This window comes from Xyrauchen texanus, chromosome 23 (genome assembly GCF_025860055.1).
Source record: "Xyrauchen texanus isolate HMW12.3.18 chromosome 23, RBS_HiC_50CHRs, whole genome shotgun sequence".
Classification (NCBI taxonomy): Eukaryota; Metazoa; Chordata; class Actinopteri; order Cypriniformes; family Catostomidae; genus Xyrauchen; species Xyrauchen texanus.
The window spans coordinates 4,225,011-4,243,004 of record NC_068298.1 but is presented as its reverse complement, the minus strand read 5'-3'; the positions used below and the strand labels follow the sequence as shown (position 1 = coordinate 4,243,004).

The 17,994-nt window shown below is 39.9% G+C and overlaps 1 pseudogene; it reads right to left on the bottom strand.

The window, feature by feature from the left end:
* The window catches only part of LOC127663033 (long-chain-fatty-acid--CoA ligase 1-like), a 36,670-nt pseudogene extending 26,549 nt beyond the window's left edge, over window positions 1-10,121 (bottom strand).
* Between the last annotated feature and the right edge of the window lie 7,873 nt (window positions 10,122-17,994).

The following is a 17,994-nucleotide window of genomic DNA, read 5'->3' as shown; positions in this document are numbered from 1 at the left end:
CTGAATCAAACAGGAAATGCTTAAGCAAATAGGTGATACATAACTTGTATACATTCTAACAAAATCAATGGACGATTGCAGCTATATAAAAAAAAAAAAGTCAACCCTTGAGCAAAGACTGAGGTAGGACATGTCTCACTTCAAAATCTCCAACAAGAAGTCTATCCTTTATCATGGCTCAGCTAAAGTCAAACCATCTCAATCACTTGGCATGACCTCAACATGACCTGCATACTACACCAACAGTGCACAAAACACACAAAGACACTTCACCTGAGACAAGAGGAATAAAGTAGGTCCAGATGTGGGCGTAGTGCCTCTTACGCCAACAGAAAGAATGTAACAGGCAGGTGAACTGACCAGGTGAGAGTAAGAACAACTTACAGGTTTAGTTTATGTACAACCACTGGTCAAACCCACTACAGCCCCTTCTTGTTTCTTATTGGACACACACTCTCTTAGAATCTGCTGTGTCAGCCAATAACAGCACAGAAAGTCAAACAAGCAACAGACCAGCAGTGTCCACCCTTAAAATGCAACACGACTGACTAGCCGTCATTGCTACTGTGTCAATAATCAACAAGAACATACTACATGAGCTGATTGCATCACTTTGACATTCTGTGATAAATGTCCATGATTAATGGTTGACCGTTTAATGGCTGATACGATATACGCAACTAAGTTTTTGTTTTTGTGTTAAAGAAATGTTTCAGGTTCAATACAATGTTGTCCATAAATCCATAAATGCTGAACTAGAGTATAAAGTATAGCAACAAGATGGAAACAGTTCAAAGAGGGAGTGGGTAGGGCGTGTGGGGTCCAGAGTGATTCTACCTGCACATGTCCTCACTCTGGAGATGTACAGGTTTTGGAGGGTGGGCAGAGGGGCATCAATGATCCTCTCAGCCTTCCTGACTGTCCGTTGTAGTTTCTTTCTGTCTGATTTGGTGGCTGAACCAAACCTGACAGTTATAGATGTGCACAGGACAGACTGTGTCAGCAGCTCCTGTGGCTGGTTGAACTTCCTCGGCTGGCAAAAGTACAACCTCTGTTGAGCCTTCTTCACAACGGAGTCTATGTAAATGGTCTGCACTTATATAGCGCCTTTTTAAGCCTTAACGGTATTCAAAGCGCTTTACACTGCGTCTCATTCACCCATTCACACACATTCATACACCAATGACGGCAGAGCTGCTATGTAAGGTGCTAGCCTGCTATTGGGAGCAACTTAGGGTTCAGTGTCTTGCCCAAGGACACTTCAGCATGTGGAGTCGTGTGGGCCAGGATTCGAACCACCAACCCTGCGATTAGGGGCCGACCCGCTCTACCAACTGAGCCACAGCCGCCCTATGTAGGCAACCCAGAGCCCAGGAATCTGAATGACTCCACTGCTGCTACAGTGCTGTTCAGGATGGTGGGGGGGATTTCTCCTAAAGTCATTTCTACTCTTTTGAGTGTGTTCAGCTCAAGGTTGTTGTGACCATACCAAACAGCCAGCTGTTCAACCTCCCATCTGAAGTCACAGATAGGATCCTTGCATAAGTCCCAGGTCTGTTGAGGTGTTGCAGGATATAATGGAGTCCCATGTTGACAGCATCATCCACAGCCCTATTTGCTCGGTAAGCAAACTGAAGGGGGTCTAGCAGGGGACCAGTGATGTCCTTCAGGTAGGACAAAACGACTTCATGACCACAAACATGACAGCGACAGGTCTGTAGTCATTAAGTCCTATGATTTAGTTTTTTTTTGGGGACCGGAATGATAGTGGAGGATTTGAAGCAGCAGGGAACTTCACACTGCTCCAGTTATCTATTGAAGATCTGTGTGAAGATGGGGGCTAGTTTGTCAGCGCAGAATTTCAGACCGTCTGGGCCTGAAGCTTTCCTTGTCTAGGTCGAGTAGTAGGACAGGGGAGGAGGGGGGTTGCAGGAGGTGTAAGGGTGTGTGTGATGTGAAAAAAAATGTTGCTATCAAATCAGATGACAAGCACGAACACCTGAAGCTCCTTTAATACAGGTAATCGACTAAAATAACAGATAATGTTGACATGTTGCGTTTATGCTTAGATTGAATTTCAACAGCATCTGGGAGAAACAGCGTGCACATTTTTCCACGCTTTCTTTGTCTTTTCTGACTTTGTTGTGCTTTAATATCATGCAGTAACATGCTGACATAATGACTGATGTATGGTGTCAGACAGAGACCCTCCCCTCCAAACCCTAACACAAGTGGTCACAGGAGACGCATTTAAACGACCAGGTGTAAACAGCCATGTGTCTCATCTAACAACATGTGATCGGATCACACAAAATGCACCTTAATACCAGGTGGAAACGGGGCTCTAGATAAAAAAAACGATTATAATCTAACGTGAATTTTCTTGCTTGAAAGAACATAATTGTGCCTGATAACATAACGGCTACAAATAGCCTATTAGCTTAGCATAAAGCTAAATGTTCACATGCCAATTTACACAAGGTTAACTATGCCTGCAGCTACAAACTTACTTCAAAACATCACAGTGCACACAACAACATCCTTTTCTGATCCTCAATGACATCATATCCACCTTTTCACTCAGGCTTTGCCTGCTCTCTCCTTGCTATTTCACAGCTCACCGCTACTGGGCGGGGCTACAGAAATGTTAAGTAAAGTAGGCGTTGATGTGTTGTTGTGGAGGCAGTCAGATGCAAATGTATACCAAAGTGTGACATCACAATGTGGAGGAAGTTGAGAACGAGTCGTTTCGGGAGCTAGCTTTCAACAAATGCTCTTTTTGCAGGGAAAAGGAAGTTTTGAGTTCTGAAACTTACAGTAAGTTTTTATAGTACAATAACCTCTTATGTCTCAAACGATCAAGGAAAATTGTATTCCTCATGTTGTGACCCCTTTAATGAATCTCTAGGTTTGATTTCAACAACAGTTGTTTACTTTTGTACAATAAACAATATCGGTATGTGTTGGGTCACCATTTCATGGCCAGTATAAAATTTGGGAACCTGAAGCAACACATTGAGAAACACTGATATAGATAGCAGGATAGCTGACCTAATGCCAGTATAAAACCAGTACAACTCATTAATTTAATATAAAAGAAAAAAAAATGTGCATTTGTATATATATTTCTTTTCTAAAAGTATATAAACTATTTATAAAATATTATAGAAAATATTACAAAATATATGTATATCTTATTTAACTAATATACTGTACATTTAATGAGACGTAAACAAAATTGATGAATTAAAAACAATTGCATAACATTCACAATAAATAAATAAATAAATAAAATACACTCTTCTACACTACATTTTAGTACTGACACAAGATGGAATGACCACTTCAGCCAATGCAGATAATGTCGAAATAGCCAAATATTGTCTGCTATATCAGTCTATCCTTACCTATAACAGAATAATGTTCCCATTTATTAATTCAAGATCTCTTTCCAACTATAATCTCACTAGGTTTGGTGTCCACCAACCAAGAGTGGCTATTACACGCATAAAGACACATCACACCATTCTACTAGTGTACAAACTTTCCAGGGCAAAGGTAACATGAGCAAAGCCACCTGCCACTTTGAAAGCATCCAGTCACGGAGGGGTGAGTAAGACCAATGACAGACCCTGAGGCCAGTCATCCGATGGAGGCCAACCAAGCAGACACTTGCCCCTCCCAGACTGGGGCTGCTATATAAAATCAGTGGCACAACAAATGGAAAACAGTGGAATGAGGGTGAGCGGAACAGATTTAGATATTGAAGCATGCAAATTATGACGACAGACATGCAGACATATGACTCTGCAAGGAACAAGAGAACAAGCCAAAGTTTCTCCTTAAATATGTAACTGTGAACTTTTTTTTTATCTGTGAGCAACTGTTTATCTCTTTGTCTGCGGCTACGGCACAAAAACATTATTATTATCTGAGAAAACACGTTTCTACTGGTTTCAAGTCTAAACAATCGCAGTTCTGCAATCTATAGGGATAGAACATATCACGGTCAGATTCACAAGAAATTAAGATTTTTAGAAGCTATTTTGGTCCATACAATGCAAGTGAATGGTGACCAAAATGTTGAAGCACCAAAAAGCACATAAAGGCAGCATAAAAGTAATCCATAATTCTCCAGTGGTTTAATCCATGTTTTCTGAGGTAATATGACAAGCGTGGGTAAGAAACAATCAATATTTAAGTCCTGCTTTACTATAAATCCCCAATTTTACTTTCACATTTTTCTTCTTTTGTTTTTTGCCGATTTACATTCTCCATGCACATCGCCACCTACTGGTCGGGCCTGGTCAAAGTTGGAAATTTATAGTAAAAAAAACGAAAAACAAAAAAAAAAAATTCACCAATTCCCGATATGGTGGCCGATATAGTACATTTTTGAGCTGGAATTTAAACAGACCTTTTGAATGTGGATTGCTCACTGATTAAGCGCCGATATGACTATGCAAAGGTCTGCTTTCTAAAACAAATATTTTTATCAAAGAATATTTGACATTATTATTAATATACATTGTCAACAAATTCTAGAAATGATCACTGAGAAAATAAAGAATAAATAAAATACAATAAATAGCTAAATAAACATCAGTACTGTTTAATATCAGTCAAATGATGACTATATTAATACTGCCAGTCAATTACTGGCAGGTTGTAAAACAATAAGCATTTACACCAGCCAAGACAAGAGATAAACAGTGGCAGAGGTGTTAAACCACATTCTGCTATACAAGTTCAGGGTAAACTTTCAACGAAGAACCAGACTTTTAAATATTACATTTTATAAATGCAATGACTGGATTTGTTCGGTTGGAGGAGGTACCAAACTGTGAATCCTGAACAAAACAGTATGGTGAATACATGTTTACACATTAGCTTCCACTCAGCTGCAAGCAATGAAAGTAGCTACGCGGTTGGTTAGTTAGCTATAAGCTCATTGTCATGGAGAGCAAAAGATGCACCAGCATTGCGAACACTAACTAGGTAACAACGTAGCATGAAATCAACACTCAACAGACACAATCCACCACCGCACTGCTGTCTACTGAGCTGCAAAATGATGCTCTGATGTTTACCTTTCAATCTGCTGAATTACTGACTGCACTGACAAACTATAGCTGGCTAACATAGCAAATGTAACCGGTACTGATCGCCCCACTCCGAACGGGACTCGAACCGACGTCTCAGGCGTGGGAGGTGGGTGCGCTAACAAAGAAGCTAAAGGCTACAGCCTCTAGCATCAGTTGCTAGTGCACCTCTTGAGGTCAGGAGAGTGAGGTTTACACACTGCACAGATATTTACCGGCTGGCTCCCATTACACTCACCCCACCTAAACCTCACTCCCATCCGGGTCACGGCACCATTGTAACCAGTCCTGCTAGCCCCGCTCCGAACGGGACTCGAATCGACGTCTCCGGCGTGGGAGGTGGGTGCGCTAACAAGGAGGCTAAGGCTACAGCATCTAGCATCAGTCGCTAGTGCATCTCTTGAGGTTTACACACTGCACAGCTATCTACCAGCTTTCTCCTATTACACAAACAATAGCAAAGATAAACATGAGTGACATGGTTGTCAGGGACAGGGTTAGCGATATATTAGTTATATTGAAAAGGGAAAATTATGTGGCCATTATCAATTCACTTTCCAGTATTTATTTCACAAACTAGTTAGCAACTTACCGAAAAGGCACCGCTTAACTCCGCCCTGTCTGCAGAACCATTGTCAGTTCAGAGTCAGCTCTGTAAACAATGAGTCAGAGCTCTGATGGACAAACTACATTATGACACCAATTCTAAAGCATTGTTTTCTGCATTATATGTTCTGAAAAAAGTGTGCATATCTGCGCATATACGCCGATACGATATATCTGTGAAAGGCTAATATCGCCCGATAATATCCATTTGTTTTCAGCAGAAGAAAGTCATACATGTCTGGGATGGCATGAGGGTGAGTAAAAGATGACAGAATTTAAATTCTATGGCAAACTACCCTTTTAATTTGTTATTATAAAGCCACTTTGTAATTTTAGCCTTGTTTAATTTTGCAAAATGATTGTCATATAATTAAAATGTTGTCACAATGCAAACATTGTAATGGTCCTAAAACTAGACTTAATTTCCTTTAAGCTCAATGAAATACATATTACTTTCTTTTGGTGTGAAATATGATGTGTCCATGCATTTTCTTGACAGGCTTCACCTAGATTCACCCCATTGCATTCCTTCAATCAATGTGAATGTTTATATAGTCCGTTTCAAAACGCTAAACGCAGACAAGATTGCATCACATGGACTGTGCTGTTCTGTTTCAATGAGTCTGAGCAAACAAATGAGGCAAGAAGCATTCTGAAGCACTCACCTGAGCAATGACCATCAATAACTCACATATTTACTACATTTAGCTAAGCATTTAACACTAGACACTGGTCAGTCTGTTCCAGGGGCAGATCTATCGGGGTGGCATAGGGTGGCAAAGTCCACCCTAAGAAAAAGCATTCCCACCCACCATAAGTATCAATATGCATTTAATATAAATGTAAGTATAAGATAGTTAATGTTGACATTGTGTAGGGGTTATTCATGTCAAACTGCCTAAAATCTCACCGAACGCACAAAGGACTACAGACCCATAGTGTGACCGATTACAGCACCAAACAATCCCGTGCTAGTTTACAGCAGCGGCCAATCACGTATATATTAATGCAGCGCGTGTACAATGCTTGGGCTCCCGTGGGTTGAGGAGCTTATTTCCTCAACAACAATGACCACATGGACAAATTCGTGTCCTCGCCACTTTTTGAAATAGCTTTCGTCAGGTATGTGTGTAATAAATCTAATATATATATATATATATATATATAAACATCTCCAGTTCTTGAGTTGGAGTTTCTATTTCATCTGTGTGTTATTTTGACTGGCGATCTTGTGCCACATTTTGAATGTTATGATTAGTGTTTGTTGCGGCTGTTATCAGTGTCATTTAGTGGCAGCAGTTTTTCCGCAGCTCGCGCTTTTTTCGTGTCCTCCGTTGTGATGGCCTTCTCGGCCATATTGTTTGTGTGTATGAAGTGTGTGTGTGTGTGTGTGTTTGTTTAGCCTCTCATTTAGCTCATGAAAACACGTTGCTGTGGTGATAATGAGGAAGGATTACATCACAATGTAGATTGGAATGCAGGTGCAGAATTTCATATAAATCAAATAGTCTACTACTCTCTCGCCATTGCTGGCGTGCCAGTGATTACCCCTCTGCGTGCCAATGCTGGCACGCGTTGCCATAGGTTGCCAACCCCTAATCTACTGACTAACAAAATTCCAAGACTGATAGTGTCAGATGTAGAGATGTAATAACCATATTATGTGAAATATATATTTGGATGCTTGAATTGGTCATTAAGAATGACTGTTGATCAAAATAGGTAATTTAAAATAATATTTTACGGTGCATAGCATAATTAATATTCATGGGTTTTGCAGCACTGCCCGTCCCATGTACAATTTATTTTGATTTAGACCTAATTTTGCTTTCAAATGGTTACAAAGTTGATAGGCCTACAGGACTTTATTAGCAGAATAATATGGGATATGCATGGACTTTCCATATACGAGTACACATAACACAATAAAACAATTTGGCCTGCATAAGTTGGTGACGTATCGTCCAGATTGCCATTTCTATACGTGACGTTTAGGAACAGAATTTTTTGATGCGTTTAATATACAAAATCTAGGTGCTTGGAGAAAAAACGTAAGTTGGCAAATCAGTCGCAAAATGATGAACTAATAATTGTTGCAATGGTGTTTGGTGCCTTAAACCATAAGAACTACACATAGACGCCTGCTTTGGTGTTGCCACCCCTCATAGCCTACATGCCACCCCCTTGCCACCCCATGAAAACATTTCTATATCCGACCCTGGTCTGTTGCATCATGTCTTGAGATAATTTGCTTATATGTCACAGCTTTCTGCCATTTCAGGTAATTGGAACTCAAACATAAACAAGTTTTATCATAATTCAGGCATTAGAGATTGTGATATCCACAACACATGCCAATCATTAGAAGAGTCGCATGATATACCTAGTTGACACAAATGCAGAGATCTGCTCTACTTATGCGTGTTGACAAAATATGCGCAGTCATTTCTTTGTAAAAAGGACAGTTTGTACCACAAAGTCCAGTTATAATGACCTTCAAATGCATGGAATAAATACTGTACAATCAATCAGCTTGCACAGATTATTAATGAACGAGCTCATTAGCAAACATTCATACACTCACATGATGCCCATGACCTTTCACCCTGCATTGGCTTTATAAGTCCTGGCACCTTTTTTTCCAGTCTTACTCATTCATTTGTAACACATTGGCCACACTGAACAAGAATATCATGGCACCAATTAATTAAACTGTCTCGTACTGTCTATCATGGTGTATTCTAACTATTTATAACGAAAATAATATATCTTAAGAATTGAAATGTAAAAGGAGTTTCTCTTAAAAGGGAAGTGTGTAATATTGTATGTTAAATGTGTATTTTTAAAGGGACAGTTCACCCAAAAATGAAAATTCTCTAATCATTTATTTAAGACTTTCTTTCTTCTGCAGAACACAAAAGAAGATTTTTCGGAGAATATCTCAGCTCTGTAGGTCCATACAATGCAAGTTAATGGTGGCCAGAAATTTGAGGCTCCAAAAAGCACATAAATGCAGCATAAAATGAATCCATAAGACTCCAGTGATTTAATCCATGTCTTGTGAAGTGATCCAATACATTTTAGGAAAGAACAGAACAAATTGCAACTCCTTTTTCACTGTACATCTTGCTATTGCAGTCTCTAGGCACGATCATGACTTAAAGTACGATTGCACTTCCTAGTGCTTGACGTACGCGCAGAGCCTTAGATGTCGCTATAGGAAATTTAATCGAGATTGAAATCATGACCACCAAGGAGACTCAGTAGTTATGCTATATTTTGGTCCATTCACACCAAGCTATTAATTGGATCACTTCAGAACAACTGGAGTCTTATGGATTACTTTTATGCTGCCTTATTTGAAGATGCAAAGTTTTAGTCACCATTCACTAGCATTGTATGGACTTAAAGAGTTTAGATATTCTTCTAAAAATCTTAATTTGTATTTTACGGAAGCCGGTTACTCCCTAACATCCTGCCTAATGTCATCGTTTTGTGTTCCACAGAAGAAAGAAAGTAATTCGGGTTTGGAACTACATTAGGGTGCATAAATGATGACATAATTTTCTTTATGGGGGGAACCATCCCTTTAACCATGCAGACTAGAGATTTTAACCTTCCCTTTCAATGAAAACCCATTGTTTGTTTAATAATACACAGCTCAGGTATTCTCTCAGGTGATCGCTCACCTGGGAGTGAACATAATAAACAGAAACATAGCTGTTGCCATAGAACAAGGTCATAAGGACAGAAGAGTGAACTCGTGCAAGAGAGCGTAACAATGGCAACATTCAATGACAACCATTATATACACTCAAACAAACTTAAGACACATTAAATAGCAATTTCTAAGTAAATTTTAGCATAAACAAGTAGCCTAGTTCTTTGTGAATAACCATATGATTAATGCACAGAGAACAGCATGTTCAATTAAATGAGTAATTATAAGCCTGAGTCATGGTATATAGTGAGACACATGACAGAGGACTTGTTGTACTGGTCTGTTTACAAAATGAGAACAGGATATTTAATTATTAATCACATAGCCACTCTATCAAGCATATGCTGAACTTGTGTTTACACTACCCCACACATTTCGCAATAGTAAAATTATACAAAAACAACTGAAGACTTAAAGCACTTTATCCACAATAAAAATGATGAGGAGTTTACAATGTCGTTTTTACTATCACGTGCTCTTCGGCACTATGCGTATGCATTATGGACACGTTGCAGAACGTGGAAACAGAATTGCTATAAACATCCGGCGCGCGCGTATTACTTTACATAAACATGAAATATAACAAGTAAATAAACTGTAAATAACATTCTTTCTTGCTGTACTGACCTGTAGGACTCCGTACACTTCCGTTGCGTTTGTGCGCACTGAGCTTTTACAACCTTTTCCTGATGTGTTCCGTGATCAATATTTCCACCAATCAGAGGCGCCGTACGAATGGAGCGACTGTTAGGAGGCCTGTGATTGGTCGATTGTTTGACTCGGAGTAACCCACATTTTCAGCCTCGTTCACCTTTGTACAGACTTTCACAAGCGCGGGAGCGCGCACAGGTGTGAACTACAAAATCATATCAATAAATATAGTGAAGATATACCATATTTTTATTATGTAAAACTGTGCATAATTGTAATAAATTAAAGGGGCAATATATTTGATATTTTATTCGGCCTACTGTGCATTTATTGAAGTGTGTTTTTGAAATTAGTGTATTATTATTATAGCAGCAGACAGATTCATATGCTTATCTTTTGCAGTAATATCAGCGTTTAGTAGAGATACAGGTGTGAAAATTATCAGCCGATGCAGATATGAGATAAATTGCTCCTATAGCTTGTATGTAGGCCTATAGAACTACAACTACAACAATGTAGTAGTTTACACTTAGTTGTTAATTGCTTTGGTACTATTTTCACATGCAAGTGGTACATTTTCTAAACTCTTAGTAAAATCACCAAACTGATCACACTTGTAAGAAAGCTAATTGTCCTTTTAAAGCATCCTAACACGCTTTCATCGGGTTTGTACAAGCTGGACTGACGTTCTCTGTCAAATCTGACAGTACAGAGTTTGCTGTCAATATGTGATACTGTAATAATTGTGTGACTAGTACATTATTGTACACTGTAATGTCATTTACTGTACCGTTCTCTTACAGTACAGTATGACTGACAGTTTACCTTTTCAAACAGGGGTGAGTAATAACATTTGCATTTAGTCATTTAGCTGATGCTTTTATAGTATCCAAAGTGAAGAGAGACACAAATTTGTCACATTCCTGTCATTTGCTTTACTGAATCACATAGTGGACATTGATTGCTGAAATGTCATTGGGCTCACCAGTTTCTGCCCTCTTCCTTCCTCTGATGCCCACCTCTGTGACCTCTCTGACTGGCCTCCAGTGTACAAATTCATTGTTTGGTTCCTCTTCCTTGCGGTCTATCCTGCTCAAAATAGACAAACTGCAAATGCTCATATACACACTCTGAATGCATATGGTATATACTGTAAACACTAGTGGTTATGTATGATGTAAATTAGCAATAGCATAAAAAACATTCATCATGTTAGGTTATCCTGTTATGAACATGTGATTTACTGTAGATGTTGACATTTTACAAACACATAAATAGTCAAACCAGTTGAAAATCTAGAGATATACCAAATGATTCACTGATTAACCATTAAGATCAGCTGGATCGAACGATAGACACGTGTAATAAACTGAATGAGTTACAAATGAAACGTTTGATGTAATTGCATTATGAAAGGCAGTTATATTCAATGAAAGGTGTATATAGATGCAACACTTATTTGGTGTGGTTAAAACATTACTTAGTGATTTTGTATTTTGTACTTAGACAATTGAAAATATGCTGAAATGTTTGAAAAAACTGGATCGTTGATGACCTGTTGTGATATTAGTACTAAGGGTTTTGAAAATGTACCACTTACTAGTGAAAATAAGCAAATAAAAAAAACTGATATTACAAAGTATGATACGCCACGAATTGAAAATGAGCAAATCTCATAATAAATGTATAATTATAATCTGGTATAATGGCGGTATCTAGTGGTAAAATATAATACTTCTGGATGAAAACAGACCTTTAGTGGAAGTATTGGAAAAGTTACGAATATAGAACAAGGACTGACAAGAATTGTATGTAAATTATATTTCGAAAATTTAGAAAATATGACAGACAGACAGGCGATAGATAGACAGATCGATAGATAAAACAAGGAGGACAGACAGACATATAGACGATAGATAGACAGACAGACACATAGATAGATAGATAGACAGACAGACAGACCAAACAAGGAGGACAGACAGACAGACAGATAGACAGACAGATAGATAGACAGATAGACAGATAGATAGTGTAACGATGAGCAGGAAGGCAGACGAGGGGCAAGGATCCAAATGCAGGGTTTTTATTGAATTAATAAGACAACCAAAACAGGAACAAACAAAATATCCACGATGGGAAAAAATAGAAACAAAACACGGAAGACATTAAATGGAACAAAACACGAGAGGCATAAACAGGGAACACGAGAGGCATAAACAGGGTACACGAGAGGCATAAACAGGGTACACGAGAGGCATAAACAGGGTACACGAGAGGCATAAACAGGGTACACGAGAGGCATAAACAGGGTACACGAGAGGCATAAACAGGGTACACGAGAGGCATAAACAGGGAACACGAGCAAGCATCCGTAAACAAACGATAGACAAGGGAATGGAGAACAAACAGGGTATATATACACTGGATACAAGATGATGACAAACTACAATCAGGTGAGCACAATGACACAAGGCTGGCAGTGATGAGTGCTGGGGATCATGGGAAATGTAGTTTTAACATGAAGACAGTGACACACGGGGCGGACAACAAGGAAAACGTGACATGGAATGTGAACAGAGACGGGTGAAACAGAAAACACGGGACAGACAACAAGGGATCATAACAGATAGACAGGCGACAGACAGACAGACAGACAGACAGACAGACAGACAGACAGACAGACAGACAGACAGACAGACAGACAGACAGACAGACAGACAGACAGATAGATAGATAGATAGATAGATAGATAGATAGATAGATAGATAGATAGATAGATAGATATCTGTAATGGTAAAAATCCATTCCACAATCCAAATTCATACAGAACATTTAGTTTTGTCCTTGTAACAATGACTTTGTTTTAAAATAAGTATTTTTGGCAATGAATAAAACATTTCTAGTACTTTGGTGGTACTATGTTGCAGTGATGATGCATATTGTAATACCATGGTATTCTGATGGTACTGAATGATTATCATGTTCATGTATCCAGGTTACATGGAAAATGTAAAAAACAAATGGTATTACCATTGTACCATATCCAAAAATAAACATAATATTACCATTGCACAATGCATTGCCATGGTCACTTCTAAAAAGAAAATGGTAATACCATAATACTTTTTGATACATAGCATTGTCCTAAATGATAACCATTTCATGTACATGTGTCCCTGTAATAAGTGTACTGTAAGTCACTTTGGACTAAAGCATCTGCCAAATGCATAAATGTAAATGTGATTGAAAAGAACCATCTTTAATAATAAAAAAACAAAAAAATGGTTTGCTCTATCAATATTATATATATATATATTGTACCATACTAGCAGTGTGAATAACATGATCTTACGGGAACTCAACATGTTGTTATTGAATGTTCTGGTACCGTGACATCATCAGTTACTGACAACCAATCGGCATCTCTCATCAGATATTTTTAAATCAGCGTAAATATGAACCTTTTCCTGTTGCACAACATTAAAGTGTGCCGCACGAGCAGCCTCAGAGTCCTGAGTTCTGGTCCGACAGAAACCAGCAAGTAATCACGTTCACATAAACAATGAAAAATGCGATTCAGGGGTTGCATTTACTTCACTGATGGTTTGGTTTGGGGTTAGTGTAAATAAAATATGCATTCCTGTTGACTGTATTTCATAATTTACAATTCAAAATTGAACTTGCTTTTGGCGCCACGCTGTGGACATTTCACCAGGAAAGTGGAGCTCACGTGAGCCCATAAGTTCAACAACACTTCCAGCTTTGGCCACTGGGGGCAGTGATTTGAATTTCATTAATGGTTAATAGTTCACCCAAAAATTAAAATGATCTCATCATTTACTCACCTTCATGCCACCCCAGAGGTGTATGACTTTCTTTCATGTGCAGAACACAAGTTGTACACAAGATTTTTGGAATAATTTCTCAGCTCTTTTGGTCCTCACAAATGCAAGTTAATGGGCGCCAACATTTTGAAGCTCCAAAATCCACATCAGAGCAACATTTAAACATTCCTCCAGATGACTCTGGATGTTAAATCATTGTCTTCAGAAGTGAAATCATAGGTGTGTATTATTTTATTAATTAATTATTTTAATTAATTATTATATTATTTATTAATGTCCTAATGGGACATAGGGCATCACAATTTAGAGAGATCTTGATATATCTGGCCTTGAAAATATAAGTGTCTTTGATGTGAGTTTTAGTTCAAAATTCAACATTCCGATGTGCTGCCAACCTGCTACATGGTAGGCATGGCCGGGCACATAGCCCGGTCGGGGTCTCAGAATCACGTGAGAGTCTTCCGGACCGAACACTAGGCACTCTTTGCAATGAGATGGCCTTTAATTCAACTGACTCTAGGGGCTAGAATGGGGCTCTCCATAGGACTAAAACCACGGAGATGTCCCATGAGGGAAAGAGGTGCTGCCTAGAAGGATTCAAACTCCTGGCGCCTCTCAAGAACCTGATGATCAGGTCATGCTTATCGAGAAACTTACCTTCAACAGCTTTGTGGTGTGCTGCTATAGCAGCTACATAGACCTTGAGAGAGGAGGGGGACGGCCACCCGTTCAACTTCTCTTGCGCGACTGCGCACTTCTGGTGGTCTTCGCTACGGGAAGATACGCAACTTAAGGGAATACAGCTGCTTTGTAGAAGGAGCTCTGTCCTGAGTGATTGAGTTAATCACTGCGGGCGGTAGACCAATTAGGTCTTCTGCATCCCATCCAGGGACCAGACATGGAGGTTCCAGAGGTCTGGGCGTGGGTGCCAGAGGGAGCCCCACATGAGTGGCCCACAGCGACCTGAGTTACCACTGACTCCAGAGGAGAAGGTGACGGGCAGTTTGCAAAATGCATTGAGAAAGTAAACCGCCTTGGCGGTTTATATAAGCCACTGTCGTTGTGTTGTCCATACGGACCAACACATGCTTGCCCTGGATCAACAGCAATAGCCTCCACAGGGCAAGTTGTACTGCCAGCAACTCGAGGCAGTTGATGTGCCAACGCAGGAGAGGTCCTGTCCAGGAGCCAGCGGCTCCATGCCCATTGCACACGGCAGCCTATCTTGGAGGCGTCCGTCGTAACCAAGACGCGCCTGGACACTTAGTGTATGGGGACTCCAGCCCGCAGAAATGCAAGGTCTGTCCAAGGGCTGAAAAGGTGGCGGCAGACAGGTGTGAGAGCCACGCGTTGTGTGCCGTGGCGCCATGCGTACCTCGGGACTTGGGTCTGGAGCCAGTGATGTAGTGGTATCAACCTGGCAGAGCCGCTTGGGTATGTGTCGCTGTAGGGGGAAGCCCTTGGCGAACAGACAGGGTGCGCACTCTTGAGCCGCACCGGGGCAAGATGTGCTGGATGGCCTCTGTCTGTTGCTTCACCGCCGAGAACTGCAGGGTGAAGTCCTCAACAGTGTCGCCCGAAGAGGCCGACCTGGGAGATGGGTGCGTTAAGGAACCGTGCCTTATCTGCCTCCCTCATCTCGACCAGGTTCAGCCATGGGTGGCGCTGTGGACCACAACGTGGATATTTTCTGCCCGAGTGCGCACTCTGTGACATTAGTCGCACAGAGGGCGAAGTCGGTCGCCGAGCGCAGCTCTTCAAGCACACCGGGATCAGAACTACCCTTGTGCAGCTCTTTCAAAGCCTTGGCCTAATGGACCTGTAAGAGGGCCATGGCGTGCAGGGCGGTGGCAGCCTACAGGCTCGGGAAGGGAGCCATATACAACCACAAGGCTCTGAAGAAGACATCTGAGTTAATCTGCATTCAAGCTCCCTTTTATACCCGTATGTCAGGGGAGTGGCATGCAAATTCTACTCGCCAATTCTCATTGGCATTTTCTCAAAGATCTGAAGGTGTCTTGGGCTCTCAAGATCGACCCCTAGTGTCACTTCATCGTGAGTGACAGAAGGGGATCTGAAAGTTGGGCAAAACTGAAAAATAAATCAATAAAAATGTAAATGTTTGTTGGATCCATAGCATAGCGGTTACTGCACATTTTTGAGCAGCTCATGCAAGCGACGCGAGTTCGAATCAGAGATTTGTTTTAGCCAGAGATGGACCACTGCATTAAAAATGAATGGGAGAAGTTGGGACGGCCAATATGGTGGATGTATAAAGGAAGTCCTGTCTTCAAGGTAAAAGAGCCAATCACCTTTTAGATACAAAAAACGTCAGTCAACTCATGAATGCGCATGAGCATTAGCTGAACCAGCCTTAAAAATAGCATTTTTTTAGCATGACCTGAACTAAAGAAGCACAGTTACACAAAATACTGTGATTTTACAGCTTATTTAAAATACGTTCTTCAATCGCAATCTTGACCAACCATTTTTGAGATTTCAGATAGTGGCTAAGATAGCGACTTGCCTTGAAAGATACTTCGGTTCGAATCCATTGAGTTTTCTGCTCACATGATTAACCCTCATGTCCTGTCCATTGTTGACAAACAAAAAGTTATTATATTTTATAATATATCTAACCTTTTAAAATGTTTGATAATAACCGTACAATATTATAACAATATTATTAATATAGTATATTTCTATTATTATATCCCTAATCATTATATCTACAAAACTATTTTCGCTATCCTTTTATAAGCACTTTTACAACTCACTTAAAGGAACTACAATTCCAAACAAAGGAAGAAGATTCAGTGGTACTGGTTTTTGTTGCTATGTTGAGGAAAATACGCCGTGGAAGCTGGACTGGAGTAAATTGTAGGAAGTAGAGGATGGATGAATCTGAGTGTGGGTTTGGAGAGGAAGGTAGGCCAAAACGCAAGAAAAAGAAATTTAATAATAAACCAGATGATGAGGAGATGGATGTGTCAGTAAGGAAGGAAACATATAAGGTATTTATTTCCATATTAAAAGAGGGAGCATCCTTTTCTGATTGGAGTCCTATCCAACTAACGAAATGTGTACATAAGGAGATAGGGGAAGTAATGAGGGTGAAAAAATTGAGGAATGGGTCACTGTTGGTAGAATGTATCGATGAGGAACAACAGAAGAAAGCAGTTAAGATAAGAAAGATGAATGGACAGGGAGTGAGAGGAGTAATAGCTTGTGACAAGGAATTGATCAGAGGAGTTATAACTGGGATCCCAGTTAAAGATTCAATTGAAGAGCTGCTGGGAAACATAAAAATGTGAAAATAAAAGAAGCCAAGCGTCTGAAAATGAAAAGAGATGGTGTTTTGAGAGATAGTTTGTCAAAATTGCTAACGTTTGATGAAAACCAACTCCCTGAGAAGGTATTTATTGGATTCATGAGCTATAATGTCAGGGTATACATCCCTCCTCCATTGAGGTGTTTCAATTGCCAAAGGTATGGACATGTGGCTGCTGTGTGCAAAGGGAAGATAAGGTGTAGTAAGTGCGGAGGAGAACATAAGTATGGTGAATGTGAAGAAGGGGTAACTCAAAAATGTTGCAATTGTGGTGGCGACCATAGTGCAGCGTATGGCGGATGTGAGGTTTATAAACGCATGAGAGAAGTTCAGAAGATGAAAGCAGAGCAAGGAATGTCCTATGCAGAAGCAGTGAAGCAAACCCCTAAACTAATCCCTGAGGAAAAAAAGGTTAAAAGCAAAATGGAAGGAGAATGTACAGTATGTAAAACAATTCAAAAAGACACTCTGATTGTAAAGAAACTGGATTTTGTGCTTTTTATGGCAGATGTTATTAATGGAGCTGCACAAATAAAAAGTAGAACAGATAGGATCAGGATCATAGTTAAATCAGCCAAAACGTTTTTGAATGTGCAAGGGTTGGAATGGGGGAATGTCGTAGATTATCTTAACGAATCAGAAGATAATACCGTCGAGGAGTCATCTCAAGATCAGACACATTAAGGATGATTTTAATGGTTTTAAATATCATCCAATGGAATGCAAGGAGTTTGATTT